General features: G+C 33.7%; 1 protein-coding gene across 1 annotated transcript in view; it reads left to right on the plus strand.

Annotated features, from left to right (window-relative positions):
- The window catches only part of LOC130443996 (cyclic nucleotide-gated channel rod photoreceptor subunit alpha), a 365,533-nt gene that overhangs the window by 38,155 nt on the left and 307,308 nt on the right, over positions 1–20,070 (plus strand). The gene's annotated exons all lie outside the window — the stretch shown is intronic.

The raw sequence follows: 20,070 nt of genomic DNA on the forward strand, positions 1-20,070 counted from the left end.
TATTTTATTCTTTCTCAATGTTTTGCCCTTATCCATTAATCCATTCATTCCAACGAAGAATCTATGTATGTTTCTTTGGGAAACCTTTCATCTTTGGGGTCAAAAAGCTCGCATGCATGAACAAAAACAGTGAAAAGCTAACAGTAACAATTTGTTGTGTCGTATTTGTATCTTTCTCAAAGTTTTGCCCAATCCATTCATTTCAACGCCGAAATGTTTCTTTGGAAAACGATTTCTATCTTTGGGGTCAAAAAGCTCGCATGAATGAACAAAACAATGGAAAGCTATCTGTAATAATCTATTCTGCCGTATTTGTATATTTCTCATAGTGTTTTCACTGGCTAGCAATCCATTCGTTCCAACGTTGAATCTATGAATATTGAAGCAAGATGGGAATGTTTCCTTCGGAATGGATTTATCTTTGGGATCAAAAAGCTGTTATCTATGAACAAAGTGCAAAACTATTTGTAATTGTATTTTTCCATTTCCAAGTTTCCAAGTAAAAAGTATTTGTTTCGGTAAATAGAGTGACGGGAAAGATTTTTGCTAGAGTACTGTAGTGGTTCAGGGTATTCGTTTTTAGTTTATGCTAAGAAACGGTGAACCATACACCACTTGGTCTAAATTTTAGAGAAATTTCAATGTTAGAACTATGCAGATCCTACTCTAAGTGTCTATATTGTTCATCACGAACTTTTTAATTTCCTATGATGAAGTCATACTATTTATCATGGTGGCGTAAGGAATATACAAGAAGCCGAAATGGTGGTTCTAATCAGGTTACTTCAAACGATTACAAAGGATGTTGGGAATCGTAGGACCAATGTTAAACTATTATAAACTATTGTTAAAGTCGATATTGAATAGTAGGTATTAAAATACATACTATAAATCAGTTATACATTAACTTACCATGTATTGACAAAGTATATTTTTTGGTGTGAATAGAAAAATTTATTAGGCGAATTGGAAGTAGAATCAAATCAAAGGAACACTTAATAAAACTGTCAAATATGTTTAGGGCAATATCATGTTGAATTTGCATTATGAATTCTAGAAATAAATTAGGTCGACATTTATTATTAAAGTTTATTTAACAAGGTTAACCGATTGTATTTTCAGCGAGAACCTGACGGAAAGTTGACGTAAAAGTTTCATATCTAGTAACTTGATTAATACATAAAGCTGTAGTTCATTTTTCTAAATAAATCACGAAAAATTGATTGAAAAAAGAAAAACACATTTCAATTCGCTTGAAACTTGTGATTTGAATTATTTGAAACTTCAATTATGACTTTTATAATAAAGTTCGTTCCAATCTGTTTTATTGATTATAATCAAGCATTTGAGTGTGACATAAACAATTCATATAAGTCCTGGAACGGAAAATTGTGACACAAATAGAACAAAACTGTACTTGAACCGAGCTGCATCTGTTCATATTCAGTCCAAACTGACGCATACAGTGAAAATTGAGTGAGTGTATTTTCTTCTACTTATTTTCAACGTCTACTCAGAGGAAATCTCCACCAAAGCTTCACGTTAATGACACTCTACTGCATAATCTACCAAACATGTTAAATAATGTGGCCAAAGCTAGTCGAGAATATGTTCTGATACTTAACGTTAAGGAGACTAACAAATCTGAAACGCCCAACAAACAACTGTATGTGGAAGGCGAAGTACTAGAAAGAGTCAAAAGATATTACTACCTAGGTAAAAGTGTTGACTGCTACTGTTTCATAAATAAGGATTCGAATCGAGAAAACTCGTACATCATTTATCAAGATCAAGTAGCTTCCCTATAGTGGTGATCTGAGATTATAGCTGAGAACACGGATGCTCAAGTGTCATGTATTCCTACTCCTCTTGATGGTGTTGAAATTTGGATCATCAATGCATATTGAGAGCAAAAACTAAAAACTTTCGAGATATGGACCTACCATAGGATGATGAGAATATTAAGGATAGATCATGTAACCAATATAGATGTTCTGAGAAGGATGGAATAGCATGTAGACATCCTTCATGAAGGTGAAGGAGAAGAAACATTGGCCACATCATGAGAAGTCCATAAGGTGAGGACTTACAGCACTCAATTCGGGGAAAATTGTAGGAAAAAAATCTATTGGAGAGAGAAGAATATCTCCGCTAAGGAACCTGCGAAAAAATATTTCAATTCATAAATTGCAGTACCAAGGTTTCAGGGAAACACCTCTTGCATGGTTTGAGTCAAATGTTACCAACAGATATCATCTTGTAAGGGTTGATACAACGATGTTTTCTTGCAAGTAAGTAATTTCCTATCTAGATATTAGCGGCAAAATATGTCTCTTTGCGAACGATACTAGTTTCTCTTGGAGCAGCCCTGATGCCACGGCACTTCATAGCATCATATCTAGTGTATCACCCTTAACTCTTGAAACTGAATATTCCATATATGACAAGGAACCAAAAATCTGAGTTTCAAATTGTTTCAAGGCTCGACATGGTTTAACTCGATCTGATTCCCAGTAATAATCTTAGGAACAAATTGTAGTCTTTCTAATTCATAAATTTTTCACTCTTATAAATTAAGTCTATCCTAGGTTTATTTTATTTTGTAAATTCTGTAATAATATCATCATCATAATTGTTTTTTTCGGATGTAAACCTTTTTTAGTGGCAACAGCTGTTAAACGAATTTTGGTCATTAATTCGATTTAACGTCGAAAAACATCGGATTCTGACGTTGTTATGGAAGTTGTTTCTAGTGTCCAATAATTTAGTCTCCTTTAGTGTATCTACAAGATGGTTGTCTAGAAAACAAGCCTTTCAATAATTTCTTGAAAAATAACAGATAATTTAGATCATAATCGTTCTTTATTAAGAGTGGAATAATAGGTATAAAAAATCAGTTCATCATCGGTGAATTTTCCGTAATACTCTTCGAATGGATAAGTAATATAACTACTAGATTTTCATACAAATTGAATCGATCTTTTGCACAATTAGACATAACATCACATACTTCTAAACCTCTAGACTTTCAAAAACAAAACAAACTTTAGGCATAATCAAATTTAAATGATGAGCTTAAGCTTTTATCACAGATTTCTAAATAACGAAGGCACAAATTATGTTTACTCCAGCCCAAACAACTATCACTTCACACCAGGAGCAGTATTTTGATCAACAGATTGGTACTACGGTTTCAGGAGAACACCTCTCGCATGATTTAAGTCATACCTCACAGAATTCAGCTTTTAATGGTAGATTTATTTTGTTTCTTCCATTTACCAACGACATTGCCTATTTAGACATCATCGGTAAAATATGTTTCTTACAGGACGATATTAGTTTCTCTAGGAGCAACTCTGATATCATGGTAATTCATAGGACATGTCCAGTGCCCTCGCTTGTTGTGGACAATTCTTTCAAATAGGAGGTAAATATCGCCGCTGTTTTACGCTAAGGAACTAAACTTATCAACCTCTAAAACAATTTATTATGCCCTTATTAAGTCGCATCCCTGATATGCCCTTCCCTGCCGGGGTACGTGTATGCGACACAATTCAAGTGAATATTCAAACAGCAAAAGGCTCAATGCTGTACAATGCGAAAATAATGCACAATTATTTGTCAATTGAAATCAATCTATGACATCTTTTCTTGCAAAAATTTGAAGGCTTGTTTAGTGGAAAGTGCCTTCAAATGAAGATGAGCATCTCCACTCTTACAAAATAATATTTTTACCAAAAAAGCTGGATATTATCGTTCTATACCTTATGATACAATCTTGGTTATCAGAAATGAGTTTGTTAATTCATCTCTGAATTACGAAAAGTGAGTCTTCAAACCTCCGTACCTTTAGATTTTTTTTGTGAGGATTGAATAGACAATATTTAAGAAAGCGAATTGTAAACAGGCCCCATGTAACTTTAAAAGCATCAGGCACTTCAGAAAGCCCCAACGAAAATATAACTAAATGCTTAATCCAAGCTTTTTCACACAACGGTTCTGAATCCCGACTGTAAATTGCGAAATAAATCACAAAGGAAAATTTTCTACTGTGAAGTAATTACAGGGAAATGTTTGAATAATAATTGAATGATATAAAACATGATTTAAAAACGTTTTGTATTTGGAAAATAATTTTCTGAAAAAAACTGACAGAGAAAAACGTTAACATGAGCGACAATTCAACAGATCTGATGACCAATTGTAGACTTCTGTTACCATAATTTAAAAATCTCACGTAAACGATTCAAAGATTTCAATCTAAAGTATGTTGTCGATAAATGCACCACGGTACGTAAGTCTACAGACACTTCACTATGATTTGAATATTCTTTTCATTAAGAATTAAGTCTTACAAGTCACAACGTCAGATAATGAACGTACCATTGAATGCGGAAACAACCTAATAGAGGTGATGTACAAAAATTGTCCAGCCACTAGAAGACTAGCTAGATCATGGTTTCAAGACCTTTTTAAAAATTCAAACATTGTAAAATAATGTTAAACACCGTTGGATGTTTTCGTTTTACGTCCAAAACACATTTCTCAATACTCCGTCATGATGTAAGCATGTATAAACGACAATAATGATTTTGTGTGCGATATTTGATTTTTGTTTACACCCTATTTCACCAATTCATTTTTCTTCTTCTATGAAAATTCTATCACCGTTCCATGTTTGATAGTGTCTAATCTGAAAGGTTAATCTATTCCAACGGTTTCACAGCGGGCGAGTCATTCGAAACTAAGTGCTTTTCAATGTTTACCATTCTAAAAACTACAATAGTATCACATTAACCAAAGATTGATCCGATATTTTGTCATATAAATGCTTCATAAAATTTTTGGTTTGTTATAAACACGTTCCATTACTCTACTGTTACAATAATTGGTTCAAAAACTTTTGTTCCTTTGATGTTTATACATTAAAGAGGTTCATAAGCGTTAGAATGAATTCAATATCTATTATTAAGTAATAAAATTGGTAAATAATGCTTTAACTTTCAAGAAAAAGACTCATGCTGTGATTCATTTATGATTTCAGATTCTCTAAAGTAGAAACGGTTGAGGCCTTTCATCAAGTGACTAAAAAGTTACCAAAAACATATGAATCACATCGAAATTTGTGTCAAATCAGTAGATTTTTAGTAAAATTTTTAATTAAAAGAAAAATTTAAATTTTTGAATTGTTCGTACTGCATTTATTTAATTTAGCAAAACTCTTTTGATACTGGGTGAATAAGCTGATTTGTTGCAGCTGGATAACTCGTAATTAGGTATATGTACAGGGTCCTTCACGACGAGCTGCAAGTACTGGGACTAATGTTCTGAAAATTTGCTTGAATGGGTTTTCCGAAATGCTCGTTGCAGATAAAATAATTTCAGTTTTCTGAAACTTTCGGTTATACCGGAAGTGGACCCAAACTTCGTTATTTTAAACGGAATACTATGTTTTCATTAAATTTTTAGAATCAACGCAAAATTTCCATACAATTTTATATAAGGCATAGTATGCCTAAAGTCCACCATTTTTTAATTATTTCCCATTTTCTAAATTTTTGGACACATGCAGCTCTCTACTAAAAAAATTATATTTCCAGGTTTAAGTGAGTCAGGTCTAATATTTTTGGGATTTGGACAAACAATACTTACAGCTTCCAAAATCTGTGAAATCTGCGAATTTTGCTATCTAAAACCTTCGAAAACTTTTCAAATAGTAAATTTTTTCAAGAGTAAACCCCATTTTTCTCTTTACCATTGGATTCTACGCTTTAAATTAAAGAAACTTCGTTAGTAAATTCATAAATCTCAAATGAACGGTTTTTGTAGAAGCTTGAAAAAACTGAAATCTTCATGGTTGTCTGGAGCGATAAAAAAAATAACAGCTAACATATTAACAAACAAACAATGAAAATATCTTGACAGTTAAGCGTGGCATAATAGTCTTATCACATTTCGTCACGTATATTACCAGCAAATTGAAATAATCTTCATTAATAAATCCTAAACGGGACATGATAAACAATTTTGTGGGGGTTGCCATTTGAAAAAATTGAGTTTTCGAAGTTTTTTAGATAGTGAAATTTGGCACCATTTTCTGAACATCCTGTATAAATTTTTGTCAAGGTTTTCACAGATTGTGTAAGTGTTATTTGTCCAAATCCCAGAAATATTAGATCTGACTTACTTAAACTTAGAAATTTTATTTTTTTTAGTGGAGTGCTGCATGCGTCCAAAAATTTCGAAAATATAAAATAATTAAAAAATGGTGGACGTTAGGCATACGACGCTTTATATAAAGTTGTATTGAAATTTTTCGTAGATTACAAAAATTTAATAAAAACCATAGCATTTCGTTTAAAGTAACGAAGTTTGGGTCCACTTCCGGTAAAACCAGAAGTTTCAGAAAATTGAAATTTTGGAAAACCAGTGCACGCAAATTTTCAGAACACTAGTCTTAAAACTTTTCCAATACATATCGATTCAGCTCGTCGTGAAGATCCCAGTACATATAGTTACGTGATGTTCATTACACCAACTGGGTGTTCTCTCAACTAAATTGATTTTGAACTTCATAAATTGATAGGACCATAGCAAACAATAACATAAATTCGTACTTCAATGGAGAATCAACATACCGGCCCACAGACCCAAATAAAATGCCAGACTTTGTGTCACAAAAAGTATTCCAAATAATTTGATCACACTTATATCTGGATTTGTCATCCGATCACTCAACCATTTTAGACAAACTAAGAACAATAGAAAAATGAAGCACTTAGACTTGAGCAACAAAGAAAATAACAGTAACGAGCCAGAACCCAAATGAAATTATTTTAGATTTAGAAAACGTCAGCTCACGTAATAGAATGCTGCTTTTTAATAATCATTTGATACTCAATATTTGAATAAATGTATAATGACAATGTCTTTCGTATTCGACCGTGAAAAATCGGACTGCAAGCTTCAAAAGAGGTAAAATTTCCATTGAAGATGATGACCGATCGGGAAGGCCAGTTTCTGTATCAGTCCCCGAAAATATCAATGCAGTTCATGACATGATTTTATCAGACCGACAAATTGCTGAAAAATTGCTGCAAAATGGATCCCCAAATGTTTAAATGTTGACCAAAAGCGTGCAATGGTAGAAGCATCCCGTTCGATCTGTGCTCTATTTAAAAACGATGTAGACTTCTTAAACCGAATTGTTACTATGGATGAGACTTGGGTACATTTCTACGATCCAGAAGCAAAGCAAGAATCGATGGAAAGGCGACCCTCTGGTTCTTCAAGATCTAAGAAGTTTCGTGTCCAAAAATCTACTGGAAAAGTTTTTGCTTCAGTTTTTTGGAATTGCCAAGGGTAGAAAAATAACTGAAGATTACTATTCGACATTACTGACTACTCGACGGGAAAAGAATGAAAGAGAAAAGACGCGGAAAGCTATTCAAAGGTGTTTTATTTCTTCAGGAAAACGCTCCTGCATACAAATCTCATGTTGACAAGCAAAAAATTCGTGATTTATGGTTTGAATTACTAGAACACCCCTCTTATTCACCAGAATTGGCTCCGTCCGACTATCATCTCTTTCCTCAACTGAAAAAAAGTTTGTTTGGTTCTATAGTAGGCTAAGAATTTTTGAATATATCCTCGTAAGTCTTGTAGTTGGTTCCGTGAAAAAAATAATCACTAAAATTTCATAGATCTTTGCAATTTGTTAATATTCCTCACTTTTTCAAATTAATTAATTGGTTTCTCTGCTTGGTCTTTCTACTTTTTCTCTTCTTACTTTTATTTTCTCCACATTTGAAATCCTACCTCGAAATGGTTTAACTTTATGAGAGGATCTTGAGAATTACTTAGATAATATTTCTTCCTGGAATTACTATATATTTCAGTTCACCTTTTGTCCTTATCTTTCAGAAATCCCTTCTATTTATCATCACAAATTACTGTCCTTTTAGCGGTCAAAATTGTTCAAAGTGGCTCTGATCCCTCAATATATAGATATTCAAGAGATTCCATGGCGTTTGAGAGACATGCATAACATAATTGAGATTGTTTCCTGACAGAAAGTTCGCAAGCTCGAATTCCCATCAGTACAAAATTTCACATACCGGCGCTGCATTCTGTAACTCATACGATGTCAATGAATGATTTATTCATACAAATCATTAAGAAAATAACTCTTATCAGAAAATTCTTGTTTCGAAATAGGAAATTTTAAAAATAAAAGTATCTAACGCGTTGGAACTTTTCAAATGCGAGGGGAGAACTCTTAAAAAGACACTGGGATTTTTATCAACCAAAAATCTCTCATTTTTTATCTTTATTTTCGCGGTATTGACACCTCCATGCCACTTTGTATGACTAAACATCCATACTACGTTCTTCATTTATGTTTGTTTGTCAATATCCTTCCATTAACTCGGTTATCTTTGTCCAGTTAATGATCACCGGCAACCATGGAACGATCTTGTTTCATAGGTACTCCCTTTTAATTCTACTAGCGCAGTCGTAGTCTTCAATACTTGGGCAGGCAATTTACGTGAAGGATATTCAGAAAGATTATTACTGCCTGAAACCGTAGCAAAAATGGAAGATATGATTGTGCAGCATCGTCGGTAACCTACAACAATATAGTAGAAGATATCTCATTAGGCAGAGTGAGCAACATTGTGGTTACAGAAAGATATGTGCAAATTGATGTACCAGAGTATGTCGTATGTGACTTTCTCAATAATATTATGGAGTGTTCTATGAAGTATATATAAGATTTCGTGCGTCTTGTATATAAGACTTATGTCTACTATCATAATTTTTAATCTAACTAATGGGGCTAATCAGTAGTGTAAATGCAGTTCTTTTGGCTGCAAATCGAAATAGACTGCAAGATAGTTTCTCAACAACATTTTGACGTTTTTTAAAAATGATACAAAGGATTATTTTGTCCTTTTATAACTGTAGATGAGACCTGGTTCTACTATCATAATTTTGAATTCAAACAAGAGAATAATGAGTGATGCGCATGAATCCAAACCGAGATTGGTTGCGGGGTTTTTCTACATAGAATTTGTTATCTTTCTATTACTGTGAGACGTATGCCACCTATCGTTATTTTGGATCAAAATAAGAGGCTTATGTTTGGTAAGAACTTTTCAATCTTTTTATATATGTAAATGAAACTTGGGTCTTCTATCATAATGTTTTATACAAACAAGAGGCTAATGTGACGCTTGTACTTGGGCTCCAAACTTAGATAGGGTGCAGAGTTGAGTCTTAATACCATTTTCGCGCATTTTAAACAATATGGGAAGGATTTTTTTAAAATTATTTGATAACTATTGATGACCCTTGGGTTAGATCCACCCAAGGGGCTAATTAGTAGTTCAAGCCCGCTACTTTGGCATCAAACTGAGATAGGGTGCATTTTTCTTTCTCAACAACATTTTACACATTTTGGAGACAATACAAGAGATTTTGTGTATCCTATGATCATTTATGAGACTTGGGTCTAGTATCATAATTTTGGATCCTCCCAAGAGGCGAATGAGCTGTGCAAATCCGGTATTTTGGCTTCAACCTGAAAGACAGTGCAAGATAGTTTCTCAACAATGTTTCGGCGCATTTTAAAGAATATGGAAATGATTTTTTTTAATCCTTTTATAACTATAGATGACCTTTGGGTCTACTATCATTATTTTAGATCAACCCAAGAGGCTAATGAGTAGTTCAAGCCCGCTACTTTGGCATCAAACTGAGATAGGGTGCATTTTTCTTTCTCAACAACATTTTACACATTTTGGAGACAATACAAGAGATTTTGTGTATCTTATGATCATTTATGAGACTTGGGTCTAGTATCATGATTTTGGATCCTCCCAAGAGGCTAATGAGCTGTGCAAATCCGGTATTTTGGCTTCGACCTGAAAGACAGTGCAAGATAGTTTCTCAACAATGTTTCGGCGCATTTTAAAGAATATGGAAATGATTTTTTTTAATCCTTTTATAACTATAGATGACCTTTGGGTCTACTATCATTATTTTAGATCAACCCAAGAGGCTAATGAGTAGTTCAAGCCCGCTACTTTGGCATCAAACTGAGATAGGGTGCATTTTTCTTTCTCAACAACATTTTACACATTTTGGAGACAATACAAGAGATTTTGTGTATCCTATGATCATTTATGAGACTTGGGTCTAGTATCATAATTTTGGATCCTCCCAAGAGGCGAATGAGCTGTGCAAATCCGGTATTTTGGCTTCGACCTGAAAGACAGTGCAAGATAGTTTCTCAACAATGTTTCGGCGCATTTTAAAGAATATGGAAATGATTTTTTTTAATCCTTTTATAACTATAGATGACCTTTGGGTCTACTATCATTATTTTAGATCAATCCAAGAGGCTAATGAGTAGTTCAAGCCTGATATTTTGCCTTCAAATTGAAATAAGGTGCAGTTTTATTTCTCAACAATATTTTGCACATTTCTGAGGCAATACAAGAGATTTTGTGTATCCTACGATTATTTATGAGGCTTAGGTCTAGTATCCTGATTTTGGATCCACCCAAGAGGCTAATGAGTAGTGCAAACCCAGTACTTGGACTCCAAACCGAGATAGGTTGCTAGGTTTCTTAAAATTATTTTGGCGCATTTCAAAGAATATAGAAAGGATTTTTTGAATTAGAACCAGAGATTACTGGGTATTGTTGTAATTTTTAGAATCAACTGGATGTAAGAATTCATGAGAAAAGACATGGTTTATCCAAAAAAACCATTTCATATCAGGATAACGCACCACGTCACACAGCTAAAAAATATCAACTTACTCACCATTTGGTTCCCTGATATCTAGCTCTATTCATATTAATTTTAAGGTAGTAAATTGAATAACAAAAGTTATTACTACTCACAACATGCGCTATTTTAAAAAATTTATGCCTTGGCTCGCTTCAAACGTGAAATTCTTCAGTATCTTTTCAAAGCGGAGAAATACAACAGAGTAAATTAGCGTGGCAGCTATTTAATATTTCCCCCATACAAAACATCATTAACCTGGCATTCACTTACGGCGCTGGGCGTTAAGTAAAAATTGAAAATTCATCACCATAGCCCGTATTTCCAGCTTAAAAAAAAATCCTCGCCCAATGTTGGGTTTTAATGAGCGTATTTTTATGTCGCTGTTTCATTCTGTGAATAATAAAGAGTTTTAGAGATAAAGGTGTCTTCGGTAAAGCTGCAACGTGTTTTATTTGTAATTTAATTTGTTCAATTCTTTGAGAAACTTGTCATTTTCACTGCAGTCGAATAAAGTGATAATTACATTGATGAAAATATTTTTTATTATAGCATTCAGTGCTTCTAATTGTTTACTTCCCTTTGTCATCATTGCTTCCTTTACCAGAAATAGGTAGAGTTAAAATTCTGATTCTTAAATAATAACGAACAAAATTTTATGTGAATATTGAGGTAATTGATATCGTAATATTTATATGACAGATTCGTTTTCTCATCCCCGGTTATAATAAACCCTCGTTATACAATCAACCCCATATTTTCAAGGTCAATACTTAGGCTGCGCTGTATAAATACATTCAAATATCTTTGCCAGAACCCTTGTTCCTAAAAAGGGTATAATTTAATTAGAAGGGAATATGTATGAACATATACAAAACCTTGATGTTAAAATTACAAGTACACTCCACAAAATATTAATTCTGCCCCTTTGTTTGATTTGGTGGAATGAAACGAAAATTATTATACGAGGGCCGAACCTTTTGCTCAAACAACTTTAATTTGTACACTTCAATTGCCTTTATATTTACTTGGCATATTAACTTTTCTTTGTTCTCTGCCTTCGTTTTCACGTTGAACCAAAAATTTCTTGTTTATCGACACTTTACCATCTGCAATTAACAAAAATATATTCCTCTAAAGAAATTCATCAAAACTCTATAGATGAGTCGATTGCGCAGTCATATTTTCAATGGCGAATTATACAGCAACCTTTAAGTGTTCAACTGTAGTTCTCATTTCAGAAACACATCATCAATTTCTTCAATTTCTTAGACCTCTTGATATGTTTATGTTTCTGAATGTTCTTGATTTGAGGTCTATTCTGTTTCAAAATTTGGAAACTTAATAATAAATAATTATTGGATTATAAAAAAAGTTAATCTTGATACCAAAGAGACCTAAAATCGGGAACATTCACAAACATTTCTGGCAAGGAATCCGCAAATCGCTCCACCTGAAAATGATCTCAACCTTAACTACACAACCTCAGCTAAGATTCTACACTACACAACTTTCATCCATATACATGTCACCCTGAAGTTGTTGAGTAAGAGAGAAGCTGTGAAAAAAAACCTCGTATCAACCACACCAAACATACTTACATACAGTTATTCGACTAGCACACTCCATCCACGCGTTGCTGTGGCTGAGTGATTTGATTTGAAATCATTCTAATAAAAATACAATTGCTCTCTCTTCTGCTTGTTCGATGAAATTATACTGGCATCGAGTTGTTACACGTTCCTCACAATTGCCCATAAAATAGATATGAAGAAATTTTGGATCTTCATTTGGCATTGGCATCAATGATCCCATTTTATGATACACCTGGCCTTGAATGTTGAATGTTGTCTCAAAATTACGACCATCATATGACAAATCACAAACTTTGGATGCTCCAAACGACGTCATTTGGAAGCGAGAATTAAATTTTCGTGTCTTACGCAAATATAATTTTGATTCATTAGAAATGACAGAAAGAAGGGTTTTTCTTCTTGATACGGGCATTAAGGATTTTTTGGGTGGCATTTTACTAAAAATAGTAATTTTTAATGTGAATGGATTTCGCTGTTCTCTGAATAACTGTAGGTTAGAAGTATGACAAAAATATTGGAACTAATGTACGCAACGAAGACAAAATGAAGAATGATTTGAAAGAAGCGACGTTAAGTGGTATAGGCAAAATAAGACATGTAAAGTGTGTAGTCTAAGAAAATATATCACATTAAAGTGGGGCGCCATCTACGAAGTGCAATGGACAAAATTTTACAGTTCTCTGTAAAGGAATTCGCTTAAGGCGCTATCTGTTCCAGACTTATGGAAACTACGATTAATAACAACAATCAACGTTACTAATCAGTTTATTATTAATTATTATTTATTGTGACAATTAATTTAAATAATAACTCTCCTATCATTAGAGCTGGACCAAATTACATATGTATGCCATCTTTCATGGATATCGGTTGACTCGTTTTTGAGTTCATTCGGAACATACACACGGACACTGAATTTTTACATATTAAGATGTTATTAGATATAAGTTCTTTCTGTCAAAATTTCAACATTGCTATGTACATCGAACATAATCCTACCAATTGCAAATAAAATTCTACCAAACAGTGACTAAGTAAGTCTTAGTCATCCATAGTTAGCATCATGTACCACAAAATGAAATCTAATATAATTTATCTTATCAGTTTTATAATAGTTTTTTATGTAGTCTATTATGTTATATTAAGTTTTTTGTTCTTTGGAGTTGTAACTATTACATGGAAGCGATGTATTATCAATTTTTGGCGAATCGGAATTTTCCATATACAAGTGATCCCGCATAAGAACGGACTCAAGGCAGAGGTGATTAGGGTAGCCAAAAATATGACGATTATTATATTTTTACAAAGTTACATTCCTGAGGAGTTGTAGAGCCTCGAAGTAGGAACCAAAATGTTCAAAAAAATTGATTTCTTCACAACCCATACCAAGTTACATCCCGGAGGAGTTATAGAGCCTCAAAGTAGGGACCAAAATGTTGAAATATTGATTTCTTCGCAACTCTTTAGCATGATGGAGCACCACCTCAATTCAGTGTCAAGGTGAGACACTTTATAAACCACCAATCATCAAGATTGGCCTCTCTGCTCATCGGATTCCAATAAATGTGTTACTTTCTATTAGAGGCGTTAAAAGAGTCTGTTAATTCTTCTCTTCTTCTCTGTGAAATTTTAAGGTTAGTTAACCACCCAAAAAATTTCGACCCCCTTCCTCTTAGAATTACTCAACAGTCTGTCTGATCCATTGAACTAAATTTGATTGCAAAGAAATTATTTTCTTTTGGAAATTTTTGGCCCTACTGTGAGTCCTTATAATTCCACGTCATATATACAGCGTGTTTCTAAATACATACGACAAAATTCAGGAAGTGATTGTTCATAAGAAATTAAAAAGACTAACTAAAAATGTGTTTTAATTTTTAACACACCTAATTAGCTTCACCAGCATGTGGATTTGTTTTCGTTCGACAGAGGAATCAAGCTTCCGATCTCCGTGTTGGAAATTAAGCACTTCGACAAACCTACCAACTACACCATTTTGATTACAAATTTTTAGATTAGGAGGCTGTTGTCACTTCGACAATTCATGTACAGTAATATATCTATCCAGTTCCACTCTCTCTTATTGTATATTTGATTCATAAAACTAGGAAAATAAACTAGAATGTGACGTTACAGATTTACAAATTCAAACATAAATTTCACATATTTCCATTCTCGGAAACAATGTGTCGCGACAACTGAACAGATTTCCTTCTCGTACATTTTAATATTATTTTGTTCCGGCTTGCCACTTCCAGCGCAAACCACTTCAAATCAAATTAAATTATACGTCAACAAACTATCACTCTGATGAAGATTAAAAAGTGAAACTTGTTTAAGCTCGAGCTTTTTGTTTCTTTTCGTTCAAAAAGGAAGCCAGTGGCGTGGAAGATATAATTTGTAATTTAATAAAAATAAATTTTACAAATCCAGTGATAGAATGTTACACGTTTTATTTTCAAACGTGAGTGATACAGATTGACTTTATTCGATGCTCTTTTAGCTGTAACATGTCAACAAGTCTGTTACATTTTTCTTCTAATAACATCAATAATAGGAGCGTCACCGTTGCCCACCAAAAAGGCCTGGAAATTTTTCGATTGCACGTTGTTGTCGTTATAATAATTTGCGTAGGGCAGAGATGAAGAGATCTTCCGCTCTGTGCTGGCACAGACTACTAATCAGTTTACCAAATTACCCACCATTGACAAACTTGTTACTTCATTTGCATGAAGGTTTTAACTATTGAATATATGCTGTCTAGCACTAATACGACATTTAGAAACTATCCACCCAAATATGGTTGGGAAACCAAGAGTCAAAACAAGCAAACTGAGTCAGTAAAACAAAAGCTTCTTTTTCTAAACATTCCAAAACTAACAGTCATGCCCTTTTAGCTTCATACAAAGTGGCATATCGCATTGCAAAATGTAGAAAACATCACACAAATGCGGAATAGCTGATTTTACTTGATGCTGTTGACATGGCAAATATAATGATCGGTGACTAGATAATACTGTCCAGAATCTCTTTCTGTAGCTTCACAAGCGTTCATTGTATGGTACTCTCTATGGTACTCAAATCATCTTCCTGCTTCGAAATATAGGGCTACCTGATAGCTCTGTTGTAGATATTCGATTTTTTCATAGACCCGAAGTGGTAATATTGACGATTATAATCGTTAATGTTTTTTAATTGAAAAATGAAAACAACAAACTTAACGACCGAAGAAACTCTTCAGATCTGTTTCATTCAAACGCACCGATTATAATTTCTTTTAGCGAACTCCTCTGCGGTTGAAAACAATGGAAGTTTATTTGAAGTATCCATAAAAAATATTATGAAAGCGGGTCTAAATGTAACATCCCGAAATAAAACAAAAAATGTCCACAGTTCATCTTCTCAACAAGTTCTAACTTTTTCAATCACGTTTCTCGTGTATATGAGGCGAAACAACAAAAATGGACCCTCAGTTTTCGGCATCGTGGTCCGTACTTAGCACATAAATTGTACCAAGCAAGATTAATTTTTACTCACATTCTAGTTTAGGTATAGATAATGGAGTAAACTTATTTAATTTTGACATATCGTCGACAATATATACAAGATAACAACAAACAAAATGCATATTGGAATAAAAGGAAACAAGAGGGAAGATCTGGTCGCTAGGGAAACTGTAAATAGTGAGTTGGTTGGCACCATTTTGAGCCAAGGAAACCAAACATTATAATTTACAAACTTTTAAAGTTTTTTGTTGAAAATATTAGATACTTTTCGCGTAATTGAGGTTTTTCGGTTAACAAATCTAATCTTATAAGAAATAACACAAAAATTTTAGCTCTATACACTTTTTGTTGTTGCGAAATAAGTTCAGTACACTTTTTATAATGAGTCAGTCGTGAAGTTCCTCAAAATAGTCATTAACTGCCGACGTCACCTCTTCATTGTTGAATTATTTGACCATCGAGCCATTTTTTCAAGTCTGGGAACAGAAAATAATCCGAAGAGCCTAAAATCTGTCAAAAAAGGTGCATAAGGTAGCCAATCAAACTTCAATTTATTAATTTTGGCCATTGAAATAACGGATGTGTAAGCTGGTGCATGGTCTTAATGAAACAACACTTTTGCTTAGACAAATGCGGCCGTTAGTGCTTGATTTCCTCGCTCAAACGTTGCAATAAGTTCGCATTGTACTCGCCAATGATAGTTTTTCTTTTTTCAAGATATTAACTGGAAATTATCCCAGGTGCATCTCAAAAAACCGACGCAATGACCTTGTCTGCGGATGGAACGGTCTTTACCTTCTTTGGAGCCGGTTTTCCTTTTTTAGCGTATTTTTACGTTGTTACTGTTGTTTTCTTTCGGGTGTGAATTGATGGACCCACGTTTTTATGACCAAATGCAGCACCCATTTTGCACACAGATTTCACATGTACCGTACTCACCTTTTCAGTAGACGATCGTTCAATACCGCTTTGTGGACAACATTTCTTGAGTCGTCACCTCATTTGTTCGATCAATGCGATGCTGATTTTCGCAGTTCGTACAGTTCTGCTACCCAATATTATACTGTACAGAATCTAGGTCAGCTCCCAGAAGTACCTGGCCTCACCTAGAGATGGCAGTAGTTCCTTTAAAAGTACCACTGTACTAAAAAATACACAATCTATACAAGATATGTTCCAAGTTTAAAAACGCCACGTTGTTTACTATTTATTTGGCAGCCATCGACAGTGAACATTTTTAGTGAAGGAGCTAGAAAGAGATCAGTTGAAAAATAAATTTTTGAGTTTTTTTTGTTGAGTCAGGTACTTCTGGGACCAATCTCTTATACTACCGTTTTTGTATAATTACTCTCAGACTAGCAGGATTAATCCATTAGTCAAAAATTCTCTTCGTTAAATTATTTTTTCTATCATAGTAATTATATAAATTGCTTATTCGATGCGCATGATTTATCACGTTTGTAATGCCGATTTCTTTGTATTTGAACAAGTATTCCATTTATTTCTCAGTATTTTTAATATCAAGCCAATAAAACGTATCTGCCATAAAGGTTGAAGCATTTTTATGTTTGTTCATGGGCGTTTTGAATAGGCGATAAAAGAGGAATGGCGAAATGTTCCCATCTACTTCGAATTTCCCACTTTTATATCCAAGAAACTATAATTATGAGAATTTTATGAAACATTCAATGCTTCTTTGCTTTATGTGGAGTACGGTAATCGGTTTCCAATTCGAGCAATGTTTCTTGTTTTTTGAAATAAAACCCAAAACAGTCTAGTTATTTCGCGAACAATTATCAACAGATTAGGAGAAAATTGATCATAGCTACATCCACATATATACCAATGAATTGCTGTTCGTTAGTCTTACTAAAACTCGAGAACGGCTGGACAGATTTGGCTAGTTTTGGTCTTGAATTAATTGTGCAAGTCCAGAGAAGGTTTCAAAGGAGAATAAATATGAAAATGCTCGGAATTTAATAAAACCAACAATTTTCTTTTTCCTTGTTTGTCACAAATTAAATTTCTTATCACAACCATAATATTAGACATTTGACAATCAACTATTATGTCGATCGATTCCGTAGAGTTCATCCATATATCTTTGTGTATGAAGATTACTGCCAAGAGCGCGAGAACTTTTATAATTTTGATCAATTACAATTTACGATGTCGAAGAGAATACTTAGGTCGTCACGTATCAAATGTGCAAATGATCAAAGAGAGATAAATCAAGAAAATACTTGTATTGATATGTCATAACTGCGAACAATAATAAGGGGGAAATACATAGGAGAGGATGTCTTGATCCCCCGTGTACCGATGATTCCAACGGATTTACTATTCGATTTTAAAGGTTTACAATTTCCGGTACGTCTGACCTTTGCAATAACCATAAATAAATCGCATGGCCAGTCGTTGGAACTTTGCGGAATCAACTTTTTTCGCGCATGGACATACGTCACATGTTCGTGCGTTGGAAAACCGTTATCTCTTTTTATTTACGCACCACAGAACAAAAAATATAGTGTGTGATTCCTTTTGTTTGTTTTAAGGTTCCAGGTGGGCTAAGAACGGCCGCCTGTCATTAGGATTATACTAAATCTTCAGGAAAAAGCATTATAACAGATAAAAGATGCTTCAAGAAACACAAAGAAATTATTTTCAAAATTTTAGGTCCACCACTAGAGGGCGTATTTGAAAGTAAAAATGCAGATCGTAAGCAAATTATGGCGATTTACTCTACCATTACTACTACTCACACAAAATTCTTAAAATTATTTCGAAATCGTCGTCCATCTTTTATTTTTTTTGTTTTGTTTTTACTATTTTGATGTTAATTCAGTTTACTTTTAAAAGATTTACTCAAACTCTCATACTTTCATTTTATTTTTCAAGAGATCTAAAATATATGAAACGTCCTCTAGCATTCATCTTGGGAATTAAATTCACTTGTTTGTATACGGTCACTAGTGGAAAAATTTCTTTCAATAGCTCTGTGGCTACCATCTAAAATTATTTCCTGTCATACAGGATCTCTCAAAAGTAGTTACCTAATATTATTGCCTTTCTACCTAGTGTAAAGTGTGTTGGAGTTGAATCATTAAATAGGATTTATTTTCACATCTGCTACCATGTTTTACCATCCAATTCTTCGTAAAGAAGAAGACCGAGGAAGAGCTGGATAGAGTGATTGAGTCTACGAAGAACAAATTAGATATTTGATATTTCAAATGAAAATTTAGGTCAAGTCTGAATGAGATTTTCTTGAGATATTCCATTGAAAAGTTTGGCGATGAATCCCTTGAATTCCAACCAGTGAAATTTAAATTTTTCACAGCTATCTAGCAGTAGTCGCATTTTTGCTCTTATATTCGAAGACATACATTCCAAGATTTCCCAAAACTCAGTTTCTATGAAACTTATGAGTTTTTTCACCATTCAAATCACCTCTGAAAAAATGAAAACCTATTAAGTGATTCTCCATAATCCCACTAAACACATTCGTGCTCCATTGATTTTGACTGTCCACATTATGGAGAAAGTGCCTATTTTAAGTGTCATAATATTAGTTAAGACTGTTCATTAGACTATTCCGTCTGTAAGTGGATCTAAAACACATAAGGAAAAGCCTATTTTATAAAAGTACTGACCACATACATACTGATGCAGCTGCACATTATAGGAATGGTATTTGTGATTTGTGTCATTTCAAAACTCATTGTTTGTGGATGATTCCGTTCAGGATAATTTTGTGTTTATATCCTTAAGGATGCTTTCATGGTATTCGCCTGTAGTTGTAATCATGTCAATCTTCATTCAATGTTGTAACAAAAATGAAAAAATCTCCGTTCGTACACCAGAAATCGTATAAATAGAGGTGTTTCAATTCTTCACCTTTTTCCTTAAAACTACATCTTCTAATCGGTCGGGAGTCAGCTATGAGGTCATTAGAGTGACGTTGAATTCTGCATTCAAATTCTTGAGGTGAATTTACCTCTGTAGCATAAACTTTTTCTTCAAGATACGATCAAACTGAGTAATCGAAGAGATTCAAATCGGATGACAAAGGAGGCCAATGAATCGGAGCTTCTGCACCTCTACCAATTCATCGATTCCAAAATGGTAACTCAACCAATTACAACGCCTTCTATCAAAGTGCGATGGAGCTC

Source organism: Diorhabda sublineata, chromosome 1 (genome assembly GCF_026230105.1).
Source record: "Diorhabda sublineata isolate icDioSubl1.1 chromosome 1, icDioSubl1.1, whole genome shotgun sequence".
In the NCBI taxonomy this organism is placed as follows: domain Eukaryota; kingdom Metazoa; phylum Arthropoda; class Insecta; order Coleoptera; family Chrysomelidae; genus Diorhabda; species Diorhabda sublineata.